This window comes from Panthera uncia, chromosome X (assembly GCF_023721935.1).
Source record: "Panthera uncia isolate 11264 chromosome X, Puncia_PCG_1.0, whole genome shotgun sequence".
Classification (NCBI taxonomy): Eukaryota; Metazoa; Chordata; class Mammalia; order Carnivora; family Felidae; genus Panthera; species Panthera uncia.
This window is the reverse complement of record NC_064817.1, coordinates 44,066-65,387: the sequence shown is the minus strand read 5'-3', so window position 1 is coordinate 65,387 and position 21,322 is coordinate 44,066. Positions and strand designations below refer to the sequence as shown.

Below are 21,322 nucleotides of genomic sequence, written 5' to 3'. Positions count from 1 at the left end.
TCCTAGAACATACCCCGTCCACTGGCTGAGGCACAGATACCGTGACCGCCGCCCTCAGTGTCCAGGACCACGCAGACGCAGCAGGGATTCATAGGAGGTAAGGGAAGTGCCGGCTTACTCTCCCACCCCTGCGTGGTCTGTTGACTGTGGGCTGCAGACACCCACCTTCTCAGGGGACACTGTGGCACAGAGCAGGACACAGGTTAATTGCAGAGTTTGTTATTTCTTCTAAATGTTTGTTTTGTTTTGTTTTGGAAGAGAGAGAGAGACACATGGGTTCAGGGTGGCGGAGAACCAAGCAGGCTCTGTGCTGTCACCACAGACTCCGTCACGGGACTCGAACCCACAGACTAGGAGATCATGACCGGAGTTGACATCCAGAGTCAGACGCCTGCCGACTGAGCCCCCCAGGCCCCGAGTTTGGATTCCTAAAGCCAGGCCAGAGTTCCTTGTCCCCTCCCCAGCATCACACACATTCTCTCCCAACGGGAAGTTCCCTTCTGGGGAACTGCTGTGGGAGAGCCCCGAGTCCCCGTCCTGAAAGTGCTCCCTGGGGAGCCGAGCTCCGCTTGTGCACGTGCCTCTCGCACTGGAAGAGTCTGGAACAGTCGTGAGCAGTAGGTCACCCTGCAAGGTGGGACTGGCTGTGCCGGCGCTGGAGGGTGTGTCCCTCTCGTGTACGACCGCAGGACGCTTGGGCCTGTAGGGTGTTTAGCAGGGATGGCACCCAGGCCACACGCCCAGAGTGAAAACCTGGGAACACCGCAGGGGACACGGCTTCAGGCCACGGACGGGACAGACTCCCATGGCACCACGTGGGCACTCACCACCTAGACATGGACGCACCGTTTCCGGTCTGCATCTCCACAGCACTGCACTGGGCCAGCTCAGAGGCCTCACGAGTTCACATTAACTTCGTCTCTTTATTGCTAGTTCTAGACCATGAGTTAAAGCTGGATTCAGATGCTCTTTACCCAAAAAATTACAAAAAGAAAACGTTCACCATATGCACTTGAGGCATCACGGTGGCGGCTACTAAGGCTTTCCTGCTCAGCTGGGAGCGCACCCAGTGCAGGGCAATATGGGGGAGGGGGGTCAGCTCCATGTGCGGGGTCAGGTACAGCAGCAGGACACCCCCTCCTGGGGCGTCCGAGGCTGAGGGAGACGGAGACATTGGAGCACAGAGAGGGAGCCCACACCACACGTGCCGGTCTGCACTCACTGTTTTTTATTTTGTTTTGTTTTTTTAACATTTATTTATCATTGAGAGACACAGAGCGTGAGCCGGACAGGGGCAGGGAGAGAGGGAGACACAGAATCCGAAGCAGGCTCCAGGCTCCGAACTGTCAGCACAGAGCCCCACGCGGAGCTCGAAGTCACAAACTGGGAGATCATGACCTGAGCCGAAGTCGGTCGCCTAACCAACTGAGCCACCCAGGCGCCCCGAGCTCACCGTCTGTTTTAATGCACTTGCACTCAGCCTCACCAAGTGGACTCTGACCAGCAACTAAGGCACCATTTGGAGAGCAGGTTTCAAGCCCGTCCCTTACTAGAGACAGCACTGCAGCGAAGGGGTGGGTGCTCCGTGGGAGGTCCCGTCCTGGGGAGGCGGATGACACACGGACTCATCAGCCTCCCCAGGACAGCGAGCCTTCTGCGAAACAGACAGGGGGAACGAGGTCAGAGCTCTGCACTGGGCCACCTGTCTGGAGTAGGTGGGTCACCTTCTAGAAGGACCGCCACGCATTGTGCCAAGACTTGTCTCCGACTCCACTTCAGCCTGCCCTTTGTGGACATGGTGCAGAGCCACTCGAGTGCCCTACACAGGTCAGTGGAGACGGACAGAGAATCTGGGACTGACCCACACTTACAGGATCAACTCCTGTTTGACGAAGGCTCCAGGACAGTCCGATGTGGGAAAACATGGGCCTTTCAACAGAAAGTGATGGGGAAAGTGGACATCCATATGGCCAAAAAAATAACGTTGATCCTTGCTCCACACGGTGCACGACATAAATTCCAAATGGGTCACGTACATGATCATAGAATCAAACATGTAGGAGAAACATGGGATAAAATATGCCCTGTGTCCGTATGTGCACGCACAGTGGAGACGCATACTTCACAACTTTTGATACAGACTATACACAGAACTGTTTCCACAAAAACACAAACAAGTCCCCAAGATGATGGGAAGACACTTCCCAAAAAATACACGGTTGCCCAGTAAACACACAGAAATGCTCAACTTATTATTAGTCGCCAGAGAAATCTAAATTAAAACCACGAGATCCCACTAAACACCCACGTGAATGACTACAATGAAAAAGACAGACTGCCACGTGGCGAGGCTTTGGAGCAGTGGGGACTCTCCTACGCTGCTCATGGGAGCGGTGCTCATACTTTGCAAAACTACTTTCATCAGTTTCTTTTAAAAGTTAAAATCCAGGGGGCGCCCGGATGGCCCAGTTGGTTAAGTGTCTGACTCTTTGTTTCGATTCGGGTCCTGATTCGTGATTTGTGAGATCGAGCCCCGCGTCGGGCTCTACGCTGACAGCACAGGGCCTACTTAGGATTCTGGCTCTGCCCTTCCCCCACTCGTGCATGCACAGACGCACACGTGCCCTCTCTCAAAAAAAAATGAAAGTTAAAAAAGGAAATGAACTCGCAATTCTACTTTTAGGGTTGCCAAAACAAATGAAATATATGTGCACATGCATGTGTATGTAAATGTTTACAGCAGTTTTATTCATAATAGCCAAACTTGGGAAAAAAAAAAAAAACATCAATATATCTATACAGTGTAACATTACACATCTATTAAAAATGGACTTCTGACACACATAATATCCACGAGTATCAAAATTGATATGTTGTGCAAAAGCCAGACAGAAAAGAATATATATAATTCAACATGTATGAAACTCTGGATAAGATAAATCTAACCTTCAGTGACAGAAAACAGATCACTATTTGCTCGGTGGTGCTGGGGATAATTGGGAAGGTCAGGGTCGGTGGGGGGAGGGGGGGGTGGAGGGGAGAAGACTGTGGTGACAGAAGTATTCTGTATTTTCATCGTAGTTATATTTTTCAGATATCGGGGTGCCTGGGGGGCTCAGTCGGCTGAGCAGCTGACTCTTGGTTGCAGCTCAGGTCATGATCTCACAGGTTCGAGAGTTTGAGCCCCACCTCAGGTTCTGTGCTGGCAGCACGGGGCCTGCTTGGGAATCTCTCTCCCACTCTCTCTGTCTCTCCCCACCTGTGCTGTGTCTCTCTCAAAAATCTTAAGCTTTAAAAAAAATTGGTCAGATATCAAAACTGGACACTTAAATTATGTATATTGTATGTAGATTATGGTTCAACCAAGTTCTTTTTTATTATTTTTATGTTATTTTTGAGAGAGAGAGAGAGAGAGAGAGAGAGACAGACAGACAGAGAGAGACAGAGTATGAGCGAGGGAGGAGCAGAGAGAGAGGGAGACACAGAATCCAAAGCCGGATCCAGGCTCTGAGCTGTCAGCACAGAGCCTGACACGGGGCTTGAACCCACAAACCGTGAGATCATGACCTGAGCCGAAGTCAGAGGCTCAACCAACTGAGCCCCCCCAGGTGCCCCCAAGTTCTTTTTTAAAATAGAGAATTGACAGCCCAGGAAAAAAAACCTCGAGTTATGGCCAGTTGATTCTGACAATTTACACCATACAAATATTTACTCAAAATGGATCAAAGACCTACATTTCAGAGCCACAACTACAAAACCGTGAGAAGAAAGCATAGGAAAGACCTTCACGACCTTGAATTGGGCAGCTTTCTTAAATATGGCACCAAACGCAGAGGCAGCGAAAGGAAAAATAGATTCAACTTACTAAAATTAAATACTCTGCTACAAAGGACACGGTCAGGAGATTTAAGCAATACAAAGCAGCACATGGCTGGCTCAGTTGGTGGAGCGTAGGACTCTTGATCTCAGGGTTGTGAGTTCGAGCCCCATGTTGGGTGTAGAGATTACTTAAGAAGAAAATCTTGGGGCCCCAGGGTGGATCAGTTGGTTAAGCTCAGTCTTGATTTTTGGCTCAGGTCATGATCTCTCGGTTTATAAGTTCGAGCCCCACACAGGGTTCTGTGCTGACAGTGCAGGATTCTCTCTGGCCCTCCCCTGGTTTCCCTCCCTCCCTCTCTCTCTCAAAAATAAACTGAAAAAATAAAAAATTTAATTTTTTTTTTTAAATCTCAGAAAAAACAGGGAGAAATATTTGGACATAATCTATCTGATAAGGCAGATATGGAACACGTCCAGAATATATAAAAAATGCCTACAACAACAAAAAGACAATTTTTTTTAATGCTTATTTACTTTTCAGAGAGAAAGAGCACAAGCAGGGGAGGGGCAGAGAGAGAGCGGGACACAGAATCCAAAGCAGGCTCCAGGCTCTGAGCTGTCAACACAGAGCCTGACGCGGGCCCAAAGTCACGAACCACGAGATCATGACCTGAGCCGAAGTCAGACGCTTAACCAACTGAACTACCCAGGCACCCCTATTTTATTAATAGTTTAGAGATCACACGCACCCAAGCAGGGGAGGGGCAGAGAGAGGGGCACACAGGATCTGAAGTGGAGTCCTCACTGACAGCAGAGAGCCTGACACGGGGCTTGAACTCATGAACTGTGAGATCATGACCTCAGTTGGATGCTTAACCGACTGAGCCACCCAGGTGCCCCAAAAGACAATTCAATATGAAACTGGGCAAAAGACCAACAGACATTTCTTCAAAGAAGATCTATACAGAGGGCCAATAAGCACATAAAGATGCTTATCATTGGTCATTAGTCAAAGGAAAACAGTGACAAAAGGACTATAGTGTTAAAAATGTCAACAAAAATATAAAATGAGTTTGGAGAGAATAAACCTGTATTGGAATATGGAGAAACTGAAACCATATGCATTCCTAGTAACAAGGTAAAATGATGCGGGCACTGTGGAAAAGAGTTTGGGTTTTCCTCAAAAAGTTAGATTTTCCACATGACCTTGCAGTTGCATTCCTGGGGATGTACCCACAAGGATTGCAAACAGGAACTCAAGTAGACACTTGTATGTGAACATTCAGAGCATTGGGATTCACCCAGTGTTCACAGTACATGAATGGATACACGAGTTGTGCTATGTACATGCGGTGGACAATTATTCAGCCCTAAAGAATGATGAAGGTATGAGATACATACATGGACAAACCTGAAAAACATACTCAGTGAAAGAAGCCAGACACGAAATGGATTATACGATTCAATTTATATGAAATATCTAGGAAAAGCTACTTCATGGAGACAGAAAGGACATCAGAGGTGGCCAGGGGTTGGGGAGGGAAGAATTGAGAGTAATTGCTTAATAGGGACAGTTCTGCTGGGGGCAGTGAAAAAGTTTTGGAAGTAATGGTGAAGGATGTAAAACACTACGAACGTAATTAATGCCACAAAATTAGACACTTAAAATGGATTAAATTGCCAACTATTATCAATGACATGAAAAGAAACAGTGATGTGGTTATTCAACAAAAGAACGCAAAGCAAAACATTACATAGAGATTTTGTAAAGGTAATGGTTCTCAGAGACAGAATTTGATTGTGTTATATGCACTTGCCTACCCGACCTCTTCACTTTGGTGTCTGAGAGATGCCTCAAGTCCCCCACGTCTAGCTTAAGCCTCCAATCTGTTCCTGCCAGTGCCTTCCTCCCTATGGACACCTGCCACTCGTTTCTCAGGATCAGACTGTGGAGTCATTCTTGGCTCCCTTCCTTCTCACCAACTCCTGATCGAGTCTGAGGGAAAGCAAAGCTGATCTACTGTTGAAATAGGTCTAGAACCAAACATATATGAGCACTTGATTTATTACAGTGTGAACCACTGTTGAGCACTGAAGAAAAGTAGCTTTTTCAGTAAGTGGTGTTTAATCAACTGACCATCTACATGGAGTAAAATGATTAATAAAAAGGTGATTTGTGGATCTAAATGCGAAAGGTAGGGCTGCCTGGGTGGTTCAGTCAACTGAGCGACCAACTCCTGGTTTTGGCTGCAGTCACGATCTCATGGTTTGTGGATCGAGCCCCACGTCGGGGTCTGCACCGACAGCGTGGAGCCTGCTTGGGATTCTCGGTCTCCCTTTCTCTCTGCCCCTTCCCCACTCGTTCTCTCTCTGAATAAGTAGATCAACTTAAATAAACGTGAAAGGTAAAACCAGCCAGCAGACAACAGGGGAACAGTGTCTTTATGCTGTGAAGGTAAGCAAAGATCTGAGTGCAGATATCTTGTCTGCTAGGTTTATCCTGTATCCCCAGTGCGAGGACAGGGCCTGCCCCATAGTAGATGTCCAGTAAATATGTACAGAACAAGTAGAAAGGACAGTTTCCTTAACACCCTCTGAAGGAACACACATACACACATTGTATCCTTGTGAAGACAGTGCTTTTCATGGTAAGATTTCATATAAATGTCACTTCTTAGACTAACGCAATGTTAATAAAAACCCCAGTCAGACTTATTTTCAGAATGTAATAATTGGATCGTAATTTCAGAGAAAAATGAATAATAATACCTAGGAAACACCCAAAGGAATGGCAGGAACAAAAAATGGGCAGTGAGACGTGACGAGGCCTCGCAGGCAATAAAGCAAATTTACAACCACAGTTAAGAGCGCCTCACTGCATCCAGGACACTACCGCGCATTGCAGGGTTCGTGTGCCGCTAAGAAATCGCCACCAGTTAACCTAGGACTTGTCAGATGGATCAGGACCGACAGCTCACAAGTGTGAGAGACCACGTGCCTCGGCATGGTATCCACAGATTCACAGAAGAAGGAAAATACAGCAGACAGAGCTAAAAACATGCATGGTTTTAGCATAAAAATGAGATAATATTGCAAATAGGAAGAGAGATCTGAGAATGCTAGAGAGAAAATTAGGGAGATGAGCTGCATAGCCGGCCTCTCACACTCCAGCAGGACCGCGGATGTACAACCACAGGTGAGCCTCGTACATGAGCTCCGTCCGAACCACGGATGTACAACCACAGGTTAGTGGTGGGTCTCACGTTACACGCGTTCCACCAGGACTGTGGATGTACAACCGGGTATCTCCCATGTGCACGCGCTCCGGCAGGACCGTAGATGGACAACCGCATATGTCACGTGTACACATGCTCTGGCAGGACCGCAAGTGTATAACCACAGGTTAGCAGGGTATCTCGCATGTACACACGCTCGTGCGGGACCGCAGATGTACAACCCCGTATATCACGTGTACACACGCCCCATCAGAGCCGCGGATGTACAACTGCGTGTATCACGCGTACACGCTCTGCGGCAGGACTGCAGGTGTACAAGAAAGAACAGTAGCAGTTGTCCAAGAAGTGGAGGGCATCAGGGTTTACACCGTCGTAGTGGGAAAGGCCTTTCCAAGGGGGCCCTGGGTCAAGAAGTGACGCGGGACACGGTGCTCCGTGCGACTGCGCAGGCTGACCGGCCCTGCTTCAGGGACGGTGCCGCGAGCCCCGACCCACTCCTGCCCCGCTGCCTGCGTGCACGCACAGGGGGCAGGAAGGCGGGGTGGCCGCGTGCCATGCATGTGCAGGAGTCCGTGCACACCCGCGACAACACCCGCGTGCCCAGGGAGGAGAGCTAGCAGGACAGCACAGTCACGGAGAACAAGGGCCAAGGCCACACGAAGTGCGCACGGAGGGAGCCGAGCCTGGACGAAGGGCCAGAGGGAGGCGCCAGGGACCAAGGACAGAGAGAGAGAGGAGAGGGAGAGAGAGAGGGGGAGGGGGAGGGAGAGAGAGAGAGAGAGAGAGAGAGAGAGAGACACACACACACACACACACACACACACACACACACGAACCGCGGACGGAGGGACCCGAGTGGTGACGGGCGGTGCCGAGCGGTGGTGGGCGGGCACTGGGTGGGGATACATGGCGCCGAGCGGTCCAAGCCCGGTCGGAGGGCGCCAAAGGGCCGCCGGACGAGATCGGGCAACTTGAAGGGAGACGGACAGGAAGTGACGCAGCGCAACGAACGCAGACACGGGAACAGACGGAGATGCACGACAGGTGCCGAAGCTGGTGATGGAAGATCGCCGATCTAATGGACGGAAGTGACGCAGAGGGACGGAGCGACAGGTGCCGATAGCGACAGGACAGGAAGTGACGCAGAGGAATGGAGTGACAGGTGCCCAGGCTGCTGATGGAAGACCGCGGAGCGCCTAGCAACAGGACAGGAAGTGACGCAGCGGAATGGAGTGACAGGTGCCGAAGCTAGTGACGGAAGGCTGCAGAGCGCCGAGGCACAGGACGGGAAGTGACGCAGTGACGAGAGCGAGCGAAGATGGACGACTGGTGCCGAAGCTGGTGACGGAAGACCGCGGAGCGCCGAGCAATAGGACAGGAAGTGACGCAGAGGAATGGAGTGACAGGTGCCCAGGCTGGCGATGGAAGACCGCGGAGCGCCTAGCAACAGGACAGGAAGTGACGCAGAGGGATGGAGTGGCAGGTGCCCAGGCTGGCGATGGAAGACCGCGGAGCGCCGAGCGACAGGAAGCCAGTGTGCACCCCGGAGAGGCCGCTTGCAGAGCGGACGTGACGGGGAGGCCCCGGCGCGGGTCGGTGCTACAGCCGCCCGGGGACAGTCCTGCTCCAGCTCGGGGCTCCCAGCTCCCGCACACCCCCCGGGGAGGGGGAGTCCGTGCTTGAAAGCCCACCCTTTGTGTGGGTGGCGCCAACATTTCTCTCTCACATCACGCACTCACAGCAGTCCCCCCTTCTGCCATCTTTCTGGAAAGGGGGCCCTAAGTGTCCCCCCTAAGGACCTCCACGCAGCACCCCAAAAACAGCCCTGACTCGTCTGTCCCACAGGGGTCCTAGCGGGGGGGGGGGGGGGTGGGGGGTAGGGCAGGACAGGACACTGGCTCCCAGCAGTCCTGTGTCTGAAGTCTAGGATTCTCCCCAACCCTTGCCAGAGGCCTCGCTGCACCTGGGAAAGAGGGGCGAATGTGCTGGTTACTTTGGGGGACACGGAAGCAGGCCGTGTGCAAAGAACTGGCCTGGCAGAGGGTGGACAGGGGGCCGGGCTCAGCCGGGGCCCCCGGAGCCCCTCCTGTTAGCCGCAGTGAGCAGCGGAGCGGGCCTTCTCGGAAGCAGTCACGGGGTCCGATGCCGTAACCATGGCGCCCGCAGCCGGTGTGGGGATTGCACACTGCGCAGACCTCCCGCTGCAGCTAATCAGTCCCTGATGGCAAACGCATTGACAATAGACTGCTCGCCCACCCCGACCAGACGACAGGGGGGCTGTGCTCGGGGACCTGGGCTTTCTGGCTAGATCATAAAGCTGCGGCAACGGACAGCTGTTCGCGTCTGTGCCTCACAGCTGCTTCCATCAGGCCTACAGTCAGCCACACAGGGTCCGCTCCTGACCCGCCTGCCCCCACCAGAACGTCATCGCCCTGGCGCCTCCGACATGACCTTTCTCCTCCCCCCCCAGATGGATACATCTATCCAACCAAGAATCACAGTCTCGACTTCAGACGAACGGCCAACTCCCAGGACTGATCTCGGTTGCGCTCTACACGCTAGTAGCGGAGCCCAAATACACGGGGCCATCCTGGTCTCCCCACTCTCCTTGTGTCCCAGTAACATCCGCAGCTCTACGCCCCAAGTCGGTCTCCAGTCCCGACACTAATTCCCACATGCAGCACAGCCCTGCCCCAAGCCCCAGTCTTGGGCCCGACTCCTGCATGGGGCCCAGAAGAGGTTCCCTGCTCCTCGGTGCAGCTCACATCTACCCCCGAGGAGATCTTTCTGGAACACAAATGACAGCATGACACTTGTCCACCTGTAACTCCACCCAAAGGTTTCTCGATACTTGCTGGGGTGTCTTTTGGAAGAGGCACCTGCTCCTGAGAGCCCCCGACACCCTCAACTGACGCTGTTGACTCCCAGGTTTCCCAACAGGGAGCACTTCCTGGGGCGGGTCAACTGGGCATTCCAGTGGTCAGATGACACAGACTGACACCTCAAACTACTCACCCCAGCAGGGGGCTGGCTCCTGTGCTGCAAAGAGTTCAAAGACAGGTTCCCCAGCTGGGATCAAACCACTGCCCGTGTGGTGTTTCCCTTGGCCACTGCATCACACCCATGGGACTTGATGGAAGGAGGGACCAGAGCACATGTTTCTAGGCAGGATGTTACAGGCTAAATGATGTCCCTCAAAATCCATATGTTCAAGTCCTACCCCCACCCCCAGCACCTCAGAATGCGGATGTATTTGGATATAGGGTCTTGAAAGAGGTAATTAAATCAAAATGAGGTCATTAGGATTGGCCCTGATCCCAAAGGACTGGAGTCCTAGAAGATGAGGAGACAGACATACGCAGAGGGACAACCACAAGAGGACCCGGATAAAGATGATATCTACACACCCAGGAGAGAGGGCTCTGCAGGAACCAGCCTCAGCCCTGCCTGGATCTCAGACTCCCAGCCTCCAGAACCCTGAGAAATGAATACCTATGGTCTAAGCCGCCCAGTCTGGGGTATTTGCTATGGCAGCTCGAGCATGCCGTGAAAATATCAGGTCTCAGAACTGACAGAACCTGCCACTTGTTCCCCTGGTACACAAGTCACAGGGGCCCCAGGGACAGGATCGTTGAGGGATGCAGGGACCTGGCTCCGGACCCTCATGGTCTGGATGCAGCATCTGCCTGATGCTGTGAGCACCTTCTATGTAGCAGGTCCTTTGCATCAATGGTCACATGGGAGCGTCACAGCAGTCCTTGGACTGGGACATCCTTATATACGGTTTGCTCATGGTGTAGCAACTGAGGCCCCAAGAGGGAAGTGGGTGTCCTGCATCACACGCTGGTAAATGGCAAAACCAGACTCCCAAGCACGTCTGCACGCTGACTCAAACTCCCTGTGCCATCTGTACGTGAGGCAGAATGGTTTCAGCCTTCGAGCAGGGAAAATATTGTTTTCCCAGGGGCAGTGGTCCATCGGGACGAGGTGCTGGGCTGCCAGACGGGGGCTGCCAGACGGGCTCAAGAGTGATAATGAGAACAGGCCTGGTGCGTAAGCAGCACGGACTTCTCTGCCTTGTCGGGCCATGCCTCCCGGCCACCACGGCGCCCTCCCCTTGTGCTCTGGATTATCATCCATTCATTCATTTCAAACACCCTTTCTGGCCTTCCAGGCACCAGGAGCTGGTTCCTGCCCTGTACCCACCAGGGACGTCCAGACACATTCTACATCTGAGTCCAAGTGAGCGCCCTGCCCCTGAGCGGCCACTGTCGTCCCCCCTCCCCGACCACTCTCTGGGTGCGTGGCCCCTGACCAGGACTCTCCCTTTAGGGACCAGGCCCTGAAGTGGCACCTGGGGGTTGTCCGCATCTTTTGGTCTCACCGACGTCCCCAGGAAGAGTGAAGGCAGAGGCCGACTTTGCTGCATCACTTAGACCTGGGTCGTGGCGAGCCCATGCTGCACAAAGTGGTGTCTGTAAAGGGTTCGTCACATCCTGTGGCCCCTGGCTCCAAGGCTGCTGGAGAACACAAAGGCGACACCATAGTATCTCTAGGTGGCACTGAGGGCATTTAACGTCACTCGGACCACAGTGGGAGCACGTCCCCTTGTTACCTACACTCACTGGCACTTTGGAACCGTAAGCGTGCGGCTCGTGTCAGATGCGGGATTGGCCATTCCCTACCAGGCATCTGTGATTACAGTGGATTTGCTTAGTATATTTTTTTTTAATTTTTTAACGTTTATTTATTTTTGAGAGAGACAGAGCGTGAGTGGGGGAGGGGCAGGAAGAGAGGCAAACACAGAATCTGAAGCAGGCTTCAGGCTCTGAGCTGTCAGCACAAAGCTCTATGCGGAGCTCGAGCTCGCAAAGCGTGAGATCATGACCTGAGCCGAAATCGGACGCTTAACCGAGTAAGCCACCCAGGCACCCCTGCTTGTTAGTATTTTTTAAATGACACCGTCTGGATGTGAACATGGCTGCTCTACTCACAGCATCTTGGAGAGGCAGAGGCGAGAATCACCAGAGCAACAAACACGTCACCGGGTTCACTCCCAGTCACTGAGAAAGCTCTCATTACATATATGTTCACCTGAGGGGCACCTGGGGGGCTCAGTCAAGTAAGCATCCAACTCTTCTTTTTTTTTTTTTTAATTTTTTTAATGTTTATTTATTTTTGACAGAGAGACAGAGCATGAGCTGGGGAGGAGCAGAGAGAGACGGAGACACAGAATCCGAAGCAGGATTCAGGCTCCGAGCTGTCAGCACAGAGCCCGACGCGGGGCTCGAACTCACGGACCGTGAGATCATTACCTGAGCTGAAGTCGGGCACTCAGCTGACTGAGCCACCCAGGCGCCCCTCAACTCTGGATTTAGGCTCAGTTCACGGTCTCACGGTTCATGGCTTTGAGCCCCGCATCGGGCTCTGTGCTGACAGTGCAGAGAATGCTTGGGATTCTCTCTCTCTCTCTCTGCTTCTCCTCTCCTTCTCTCTCTCTCAAATAAACTTAAAAAAAAATTATTTTTAAATATGTTCACCTGAGTGCACATTTCGAGGCAGCAATGTTACAAGTACCCTAAATACACACTGAGGGGTGACTGTGCTCCTCTGGGGCACAAACACGAGGGACATGTACCAAGTTACCTGCTACTCCAGCATCTGCAAAGCCCAACAAGGGCCCCACAGTAATTGTGTTAGTTGAATTCTCTAATAACGCACAAAAGCTTGTAATAGGTATTTTTTTTAAAAAAAAAGCAATAGAAGAGATTTTAGGCATAACACAACCACATTCAGGTTTAATGCACCCTATCCACATTCCCACAAGGTGGTTTCGTTCTTGCCAATTTTCTGCGCCTACATCGGCACCTCCAGACTGAACCACAGAACTTTGCTGTGACTGCGTCCATAGCTTAACAAGCGATGTGAGCCACCTCCTATGGGGCTTCCAAAACAAGGAAACAGCAGAGTCCATAGTAACGTGTAATTCACATAGTATACGGACCCAGAGACTGTGAACCAGGAGCCTGGCGACCCCACTGTGGCAGAGGCTCCTTGCCAGAAGCCGTCTTCCTACCTTATTCCTGCTCATGTCTGCACTGCGCTTCCCAGCCTATCCCCACCTTGGAGTGTGGACTCCACGTCCCTGGGTGTTCCCAAGGGGATGTAGTCGGATCCGTGAGGGTCTTAGGACAAGGGGTCTGGCTCCTGCACGGTCACCCAAACAGCCCCACCCACTACTGGTGGGAACCCTCCATCCAGAAGGAGGAGGGAGAAACCACATGGACAGGGCTTGACCGGCCTGAGATTCACATGACGAAGACAAGGCCTGAATCTTTCATCTCTGATGTGTTGGGACGCTCTGCTGTGGTAACATCTGTTGCCCTAAACACAAAGGTGCTTTGCAAACCCCTCCACGATTGTGACAAAAAAAAAATAAGGCTTAATGGAACTCACTTCCCCAAGCCACAGCCCACACTAGAAGGGTACTCAGAGAGCCTCACTCAGGTACATGGGGCTTGAAAGCCGGGGCCCCTTTGAAAGGCTAATCCCTCAGTTCAGGTCCCGCCCACCTCCGCCTTCCCCGTGGAGGAGAAGTTTCCTTGACAACCCTGACAAACCTGCTCGGTTCCCTTGGCAACCAACTTTCTGAATTGCCCAAGCCTTCCCCATTAACAGCATTCCTATTTCAGTCTTGCAGAGCCTACAGTGACTGTGCTGTCATTATGTTCCAGCGATCAATTACTCCAAACCTGCAATTATTGGCTACATGAGGTTATTAATCATAAAATCCCGTAAGAACCAGCGTTACAAGGTGACTAATTCTGCACTCGGCACCCATGAAAAGGATGGGGTAACTGTTCTCATGGTCGAAGAGCCTGCCTTGTGATGGAGCCAGGACTTGGGTTCCTTCCATCAGAGATTTTTCAGTGTCCCTATACCCACACCCCAATAATACTGCTGTCAACACCAGTCCATAGAAGACCTGACTCATCCAGGATGAAAGAATTATCTTAACACAGATAGTGGACTGAATGGTGACCTCCAGAAGGGGTTTCTCCAAGAACATGTGAACAGGACCTTATTTGGGAAAGGGTTCTTTGCAGTGAAGGATTTTGAGCTGACACTACCCTGGGTCAGGGTGGCTCTAAGTCCAGTGACAGGGGTCCTTAGAAGAGACAGAGGAGACACGGATACAGAGGAGGGGACATACTCCCGAGAAGCCACGTGAAGACAGAGGTAGAGTTGGAAGGGACACGGCCACAAGCCCAGGAGCCACAGAAGCTGCAAGAGGCAGGAAGGACCCTCTTCTGGAACCTCTGGAGGGGGTGTGGTCCTGCCCCTCCTGGATCTCAGCCTTCTGGTCTCCAGAACTGGAGGAGGGTAGACTTCGGTAGTTGTAAGCCAACCAGCTGATTTCGTTTGTGACCGCAACCATAGGAAGCTAATTCCCACAGAAAGTATGTTCTGTCCTCTTTGCTCGGATCCTGGACGCAGCTCACGTAAACGCTAACATTTGGGCACTGTGAATGCACATTATATAGGAATTCTTTGTACCATATTGTTGCCTTTTGGAAAGTCTGTCATTGTGTCCAAACATTGAAACTTCTCGACAGAAGTCTTATGTTTATGCTTGCTACGGAGACATTCTCTGCTCACTAATATGTCTGTGCCTTTGCTCTGGGAGGAACTTGATGGACTGGTGCAAGAACACCTGCTCTTTGTCTCAAGTTATTCAAAGGCCACATAAGCACACGCAACAAAAGAAAAATACACAAATGGGACTACCAACTTAAAAGCTTCTGCAGAAGCTGAAAGGAGACCTGGAGTGAAAACTAATCCCAAATCCTACTTCTGATAAGGGTTGGTATTCAGAATATACAGAGAACTCCTACAATAAAAGCGAGTGAGCTACTCAATAGGTAGACCTGAACAGACATTTCTCCAAGACGACACAAAGCTGGCCAACAGACATATGAAAAGATGCTCAGCATCCCTGGTCATTAAACACACATGGGAAGCACAAGGAGATACCACCTCACGCCCACTAGGAAGGCCACTATCAACACAGAAAACAAGAAGCATTGATGAGGATGTGGAGAAATCAAAACCCTCATGCACTGTGGGTGGGAATGAAAAACGGTGCAGCCACCATGGAAAACAGTATGGAGGTTCCTTGATAAACTAAACATAGAACTACCCTTTGACCCAGCGATCTCACTTCTGTGCACATAGCCAAAAGAATTGAAAGGAGGAGCTTAGATATTTGGATGCCTGTGCTCATGGCAACATCATTCACAACAGCCGAGAGGTGGAAACAGCCCAGATTGTAAGGGTTAAATTGTAGTGTAGGGCTAACACGTAGCCTTAAGAAATAACAGCTTTAACACTATAGGTTAGGAGACAACAGCCTTATCCTATCAATCAAGGGATGGATTAGTGTTTGATTGCATTGGGGCAAGGGCTTGTTTGAACTGTTTCCACCTGGGAACTATTCCTTTGTTCTGCTCCCAGGTGATAAGACAATGTGGTCGGCTATAAAAACTCTGTACCCCAGCTGTTCGAGACCGCACTCTGGTGAAGAGTGTCGGTCCCGATCGGTCGGTTTGCCTTGCCTCTCATTGCAATAAACTTTGTTGTGACGGTCACTGGCGCCCGTAGCATTCTGTTTCAGGAGTCGTGTGGATGCAACAAGACGTCTCTGGGAAGATGGGCACAGAAGATGTGGCATATACAATGAAGTATTATTCAGTCACAAAAAAGAAAGAAATCCATGGGAACGCAAGCTGGTGCAGCCTCTCTGGAAAACAGTATGGAGGTTCCTCCAAAAACTAAAAATAGAACTACCCTACGACCCAGCAATTGCACTACTAGGCAATTATCCACGGGATACAGGTGTGCTCTTTCGAAGGGACACGTGCACCCCCACGTTTATAGCAGCACTATCCACAATAGCCAAAGTATGGAAATAGCCCAAATGTCCGTCGACGGATGAATGGATAAAGAAGATGTGGTACATGTGTACAATGCAGTATCACCGGCAATCAAAAAAAAAAAAAAAAAGAAAAGAAAAAAAGAAATCTTGCCATTTGCAACTACGTGGATGGAACCGGAGGGTATTATGCTAAGTGAAATTAGAGAAAGACAAAAATCCTATGACTTCACTCATATGAGGACTTTAAGAGACAAAGCAGATGAACTTAAGGGAAGGGAAACAAATATAAAAACGGGGAGGGGGACAAAACAGAAGAGGCTCATAAATATAGAGAACAAACTGAGGGTTACTGGAGGGGTTGTGGGAGGGGGGGATAGGCTAAATGGGTAAGGAATCTACTCCTGAAATCATTATTGCACTGTAGTCTAATTTGGATGTAAATTAAAAAAAAATTAAATTAAAAGAAATCCTGTCATGTTACAACATGGATGACCCTTGAGGACATGATGAGTGAATGAAGGGAGTCACAAAAGGACAAACACCATGATGCCATTTATATGGAATTCACGGGAAGGAGAGTAGAAGGGTGGGCCCCAGGTGCGGGGGGTGGGGGAGTTGTTGAACAGGCACAGAGTTTCAGTTTTGCGAGATGAAAAAAGTCCTAGAGATCCATTACACAAAATGGAATAGAGTTACTCACTCCCTAAACCGTAGGCTGAAAAATTGTTCAGAGGATAATTTTTGTATTCTGCGTTCTTTACTACAATTAAAAATAATTTTTGGGGGTGCCTGCGTGGCGCAATCGGTTAAGCATCTGACCTCGGCTCAGGTCACGATGTCACAGTTCATGAGTTTGAGCCCAGCACTGGGTTCTCTGCATACACCTTGGGACCTGGAGCCCGCTTCCGATTCTGTGTCTCCCTCTCCCTCTGCCCCTCCCCCGCTTGGGCTCTGTCTCTCTCTCTCTCTGCCTCAAAAATAAACATTTTTTAAAAGTTTTTAAGGCAGGTTAGCTTTGTTCTTCACTAATAAATATGGAAACTTGAATTAAAAACTTTAATTCACAATACTTCAAAATACAGGGTCCCTGGTGGAAAAAAAGCACAGCATACAGGTCCTTGATCAGAAAGAACTTGCATACAGTTCAAGTGGACACTTCCTGAGGCCACTCCTGGCTCTACAATTCTACAGTTTATGGCCTAAGACATCTTCCCGCCCCCTGCGTCGTTCCCACGTGCACGCTACGACTAGAATGTTAAAAACATGGCCGTCCCTCAGATTGCGGCCGCATGGGACACCTTGAACATATCTTGCGTCAGCGCACAGCCCACCTCCCAAAGGACGCCCCGGATTCTGCAGCTCACGAGCTCAAGTCAAGGAGGGTTTCGCTGAGGCTGTGAAGTGGCCTCGTGGGAAGTCACCTGGCTTCAGGAGTGACTGTGAACTGTCCTTGGTAACCAGGGAAACTTGCCAGGAGATCGCAGAGAGAAGGTACGATGTAGAGTCAGAGACCATGGTGTCCTAACAGCAACTCTCAGAGTAAATTCTGCACCATACCTTTGCGAACGTATGCCAAGGACTTCACAGACCCTGTGTGGGGTTGAATCGTATCCCCCCCAAAAGCTATGCTCACATCCTAACCCCCAGTACCTGTGAACATGTCCTCATTTGGGTTAGGGTCCTTGCAGGTGTGACCAAGTTGAGGTTCCACTGGAGTAGGGTGGGCCCTAATTCAGTGACAGGTGTGCTTTGTAAGAAGGGGAAAAGGGGAAAAGAGAACCTGCGGGGACAAAGCCGATGGGATGGCAGGGCCAGAGACTGGAGTGAGGTCTATAAGCCAAGGACTGCCAGCAACCACCAGAAGCTGGAGAAGCTGGAAGGACCCCTACCCCCACCCTCTGGAGCCGCCAGAGGGAGAACGGCCCCGCTCCGCCTGGATCTCAGACTTCCGGCCCCAGAGCTGAGAGAGGTTACCTTTCTGTTGTTTTCAACACCAGCTTGTGGACGTTGTTACAGTAAGCTGCAGGGAAACTCACACACACGGCCCCTGCTCTGTAGGCTCCCGGGGGCATGGGTCCCCTAAAAGGCAGATGGACTATGGAACCCGCAGAGTCAGCAGTGGGTCCCCACAGGTCCCACAGCAGGGGCTGGACACCAGACTGCGGAAGGGTCAAGTCTGGGGCCCTGAGCCCCTAAGTGTGCAGACTGCCTACTGGCCTCCCGAGGTTTTGGCGCCCTGTACGTGTGGGGTCAGAAGCATCGCAGACAATCTCCTGGTTCAACACCTTCCATGCCCCCGTTCTCAGTGGTAACCAAGAGTCCGGTCGTCCCAGTGACAAAAACCCCATTGGGACACCTGCCACACTGTCAGAAGCCGATTGGAGGTGGACAAACGGCGTGAGGGAGGGGACTTCCTCATGTGAGGCCAGCAGGCACCCATGCAGGGAGCGTCCCCACCCGAAAGCTGCTGGGCCCCACCAGGGGCCGCCTGGCTGGTAGCTGAGCCCAGTGCCGTCTGCCCAGCCACAGCTCCCACTCCGCAGGCCACACCACACAGATTACGTGCAACAACCTTAAATATGGGGAAACACGTAACCAAAAAGTCACACAAAACCAAACCAGTAAACACAAGCAAACCAGCCTAGTTTGGCACCTTGAGGCCACAGGGCCTGGTTTCTTGCACACGCTCTTCTGCAAGCTTTTGATTTACCCGAGTCGGCCCCTCCTTCCTCACCCCAGGGCCTTATTTTCCTGCTTCCTCCTCACCTCTACCTGGCGTGAATTTCACACAGTGGGTCGTGCCACACAGTCTCTTCCTTGGCAGGCTGCAACCCAGCAATTTGATAGAAGATTCCAGCAAAGGCCACTCAGACCAGGCAAACTGCCAGGCCGTGACCCCTTGTTCTCTCCCAGCAGCCCAGCCCTGAAGCCACCGGCCAGATCAGGCGTGCCTACAGGTGCCCTTACTTTGAAGGGGGTATTTATACAAACCTCTTTTGCAGGGACACCTGTGCCCCACTCCCAGGAAGGCTGTCTCGGCTGGGGGAGGCTGCCCCATGGGCCAATTCTCCAATTCTCGCCGCCCCGGTAGGCCAATCAGGGGTCTCAGGTGGAGACATGGGCCTTCCTGCCCCAGCCAGGAACAGGTGTGGGGCATCAGGACAGAGTGGGGAGGCGTCTCTGGTTCGTTTTCTGAATCATTTCAACCAGCTGGTGAGTCACAGGGCGCTTCGAGAAGACCCGGTCCTCACGAGGAGTAAGGAAGAGGGGAGGAGGGGTGGTGGGCAGAGTCACACGCCCCAGAGCCCTTGGGGGCAGCAGGCACGGCAGCCCAGAGCGGCCCCTCTCTATGCAGCATAGGTCTGTGCACCTGCGGGAGGAGGAAAGCCACACAGTGCAAAGCCCTCTGCACCACGGCCGGGGCGGACTCATCCAGGAGCAGCTGGGGGCCTTGCGGGGGCCCAGTGGGGCCTCCCCGAGTCGTGCCCCAGAGCAGCTCCTGGTGATGGGAAATACAGAACCTGCTGCAGGGCGACCCCGATGGTAGGATTGGACACCCAATCCCATTGAAGGAAGGCTTTTTTCTTTTTCTTTTTTTCTTTTTTTTTTTTATGTTTATTTATTTTGAGAGGGAGAGAGCGCAAGCCCGGGAGGGACAGAGAGAGGGGACAGAAGATCCAAAGCAGGCCCTGTGGTGACAGCAGAGAGCCTGACCCTGGGCTTGACTCCACGAGCGGCAAGATCATGACCTCAGCCAAAGTGGGTAACCAACAGAGCCACCCAGATGCCCCAAGGGAAGGTGTTTGCAACGTAAGTCCTGACAGTCAGGTTTTGCCAAGGGGCACTCAGAGGGGGTGGGGAGGGGCGCAGAGGGCCAGGCCCACTCCCGCCAGCCCCCAGCCCCCAGGTGCGAACCGCACCAAGGCCCTGCTGTGTGCTGTGTACGGGTTATTAGTGTCTCCCAGCCTGGGCGTGGGGCCGTGATGGCGGGCATTGGCAACTGTCCCTTGCTGAGCACAGGGCCGAAACGAGTGCTGAGCAGACTTTTCAGGAACCGCAGCGGGCGTCTCCTGCAGACCTCAGGCCGCAGTGTGGGTGCCGGGTCTCGCACTGGGTGAGACTCCAGTGAGCAGTGGCAGATTTTGCTGGCGTGAGCGTCCCGGACCTGGAACCCTCAGGACCTCACTGCGCGGCCCCCCTCGTGCGCTGTGTCTGGGCTCCTGGGAGCGGGGCGACCAGCCGGGCCTCCACCACGCTAGGCCTCCTTCGCAGCCTATGGCGTCCCTGACGCCTGGGGCGTGGCCAGGGCGAAGCACAGGATGGGGGACGTCCTGTGTGGGAAGAGACGACGAGGAACCGTGTGTCCGTGCACAGCGACGCCAGGACACGGGCCAGGGGGCCCATTGTGGCCAACGTGCTGCTTCCAAAGCCCCGTCTCTTCTCCCCGTTTTAGCTCTCGGGCTCCAGCTAGCAGCACGTCCGGCAGGAGCCGTGGCTCAGCGTGTGCCTTTGTGAGGCCTCAGCCACCCCGTGGGGGCGTTGCGTGGACCAGCCCCGGAACCCAGTGCCCTCCAGCAGCGGGGCCTGCGGCCGGCACGTGGGAAGGGCCGTCCACACAGGGGGCAGAGGGGGCCGGGAGAGCTCACAAGCGTGTTTTCCATGGCAGACGTGACCGCGTGGGGAGAGCGGAGCCGACTGCTGAGACCTCTGCTGTGCAAACTTCCAGTTCCTTCCTTAGGACATGGGGAAGGGAAGGATTCCAGGCCTGGGGACCAACCAGTTCTGGATGGTTTGCATGTTCTGGGTGGGGGCATCGAGACAGGGGCTCAGCCTTCAAACACTGGAAATGCTCCCCAGACGGCAAGGGGAAGTGGTTCCTGCATCTAGCAGAGAGAGAGGGGAGGCGTGCGGGGGTCCCCGAGGTCACACAACACCCCCCCCCCCCCCCCCCCCCCCCCCCCCCCCCCCCGGGCCCCGCCGGGGGGGCCCCCCCCCCCCAGGGGGGGGGCACCGGGGGGGGGGGGGGGTCCCCTGGGCCCCCCCCTTGGCCCCCCCCCCCCCCCCGGTGGTCTCCCGGAGCCCAGGAGGAACGAGGATGTCTTGGCCGAACCACAGGGTTCGGTTGCAAACAGTGTCAGCACAGCTCCTCCGCTGGTTACAAGAGTTTCTGACTCTGATCTGGGTAGGGAGCCGTCCCCGGCTGGGTTAGCTTCCTGGGGGGACAAAGACCACACCTGGAGGCCCGGGCAGGACGGCCTGGGGGCGGTGGGGCGGGGCGGGGGGGGGGGGGGGGGGGGGGGGGGGGGGGGGGGGGGGGGGGGGGGGATGGGGG

General features: G+C 52.9%; 1 long non-coding RNA gene across 1 annotated transcript; it reads left to right on the top strand.

The window, feature by feature from the left end:
* The first annotated feature begins 6 nt into the window (after positions 1–6).
* Positions 7–16,135, top strand: LOC125931439 (uncharacterized). Its single transcript, XR_007460439.1, has 2 exons — positions 7–97; positions 9,526–16,135. It is a non-coding gene; the product is annotated as an uncharacterized LOC125931439 (long non-coding RNA).
* Positions 16,136–21,322: the final 5,187 nt, after the last annotated feature.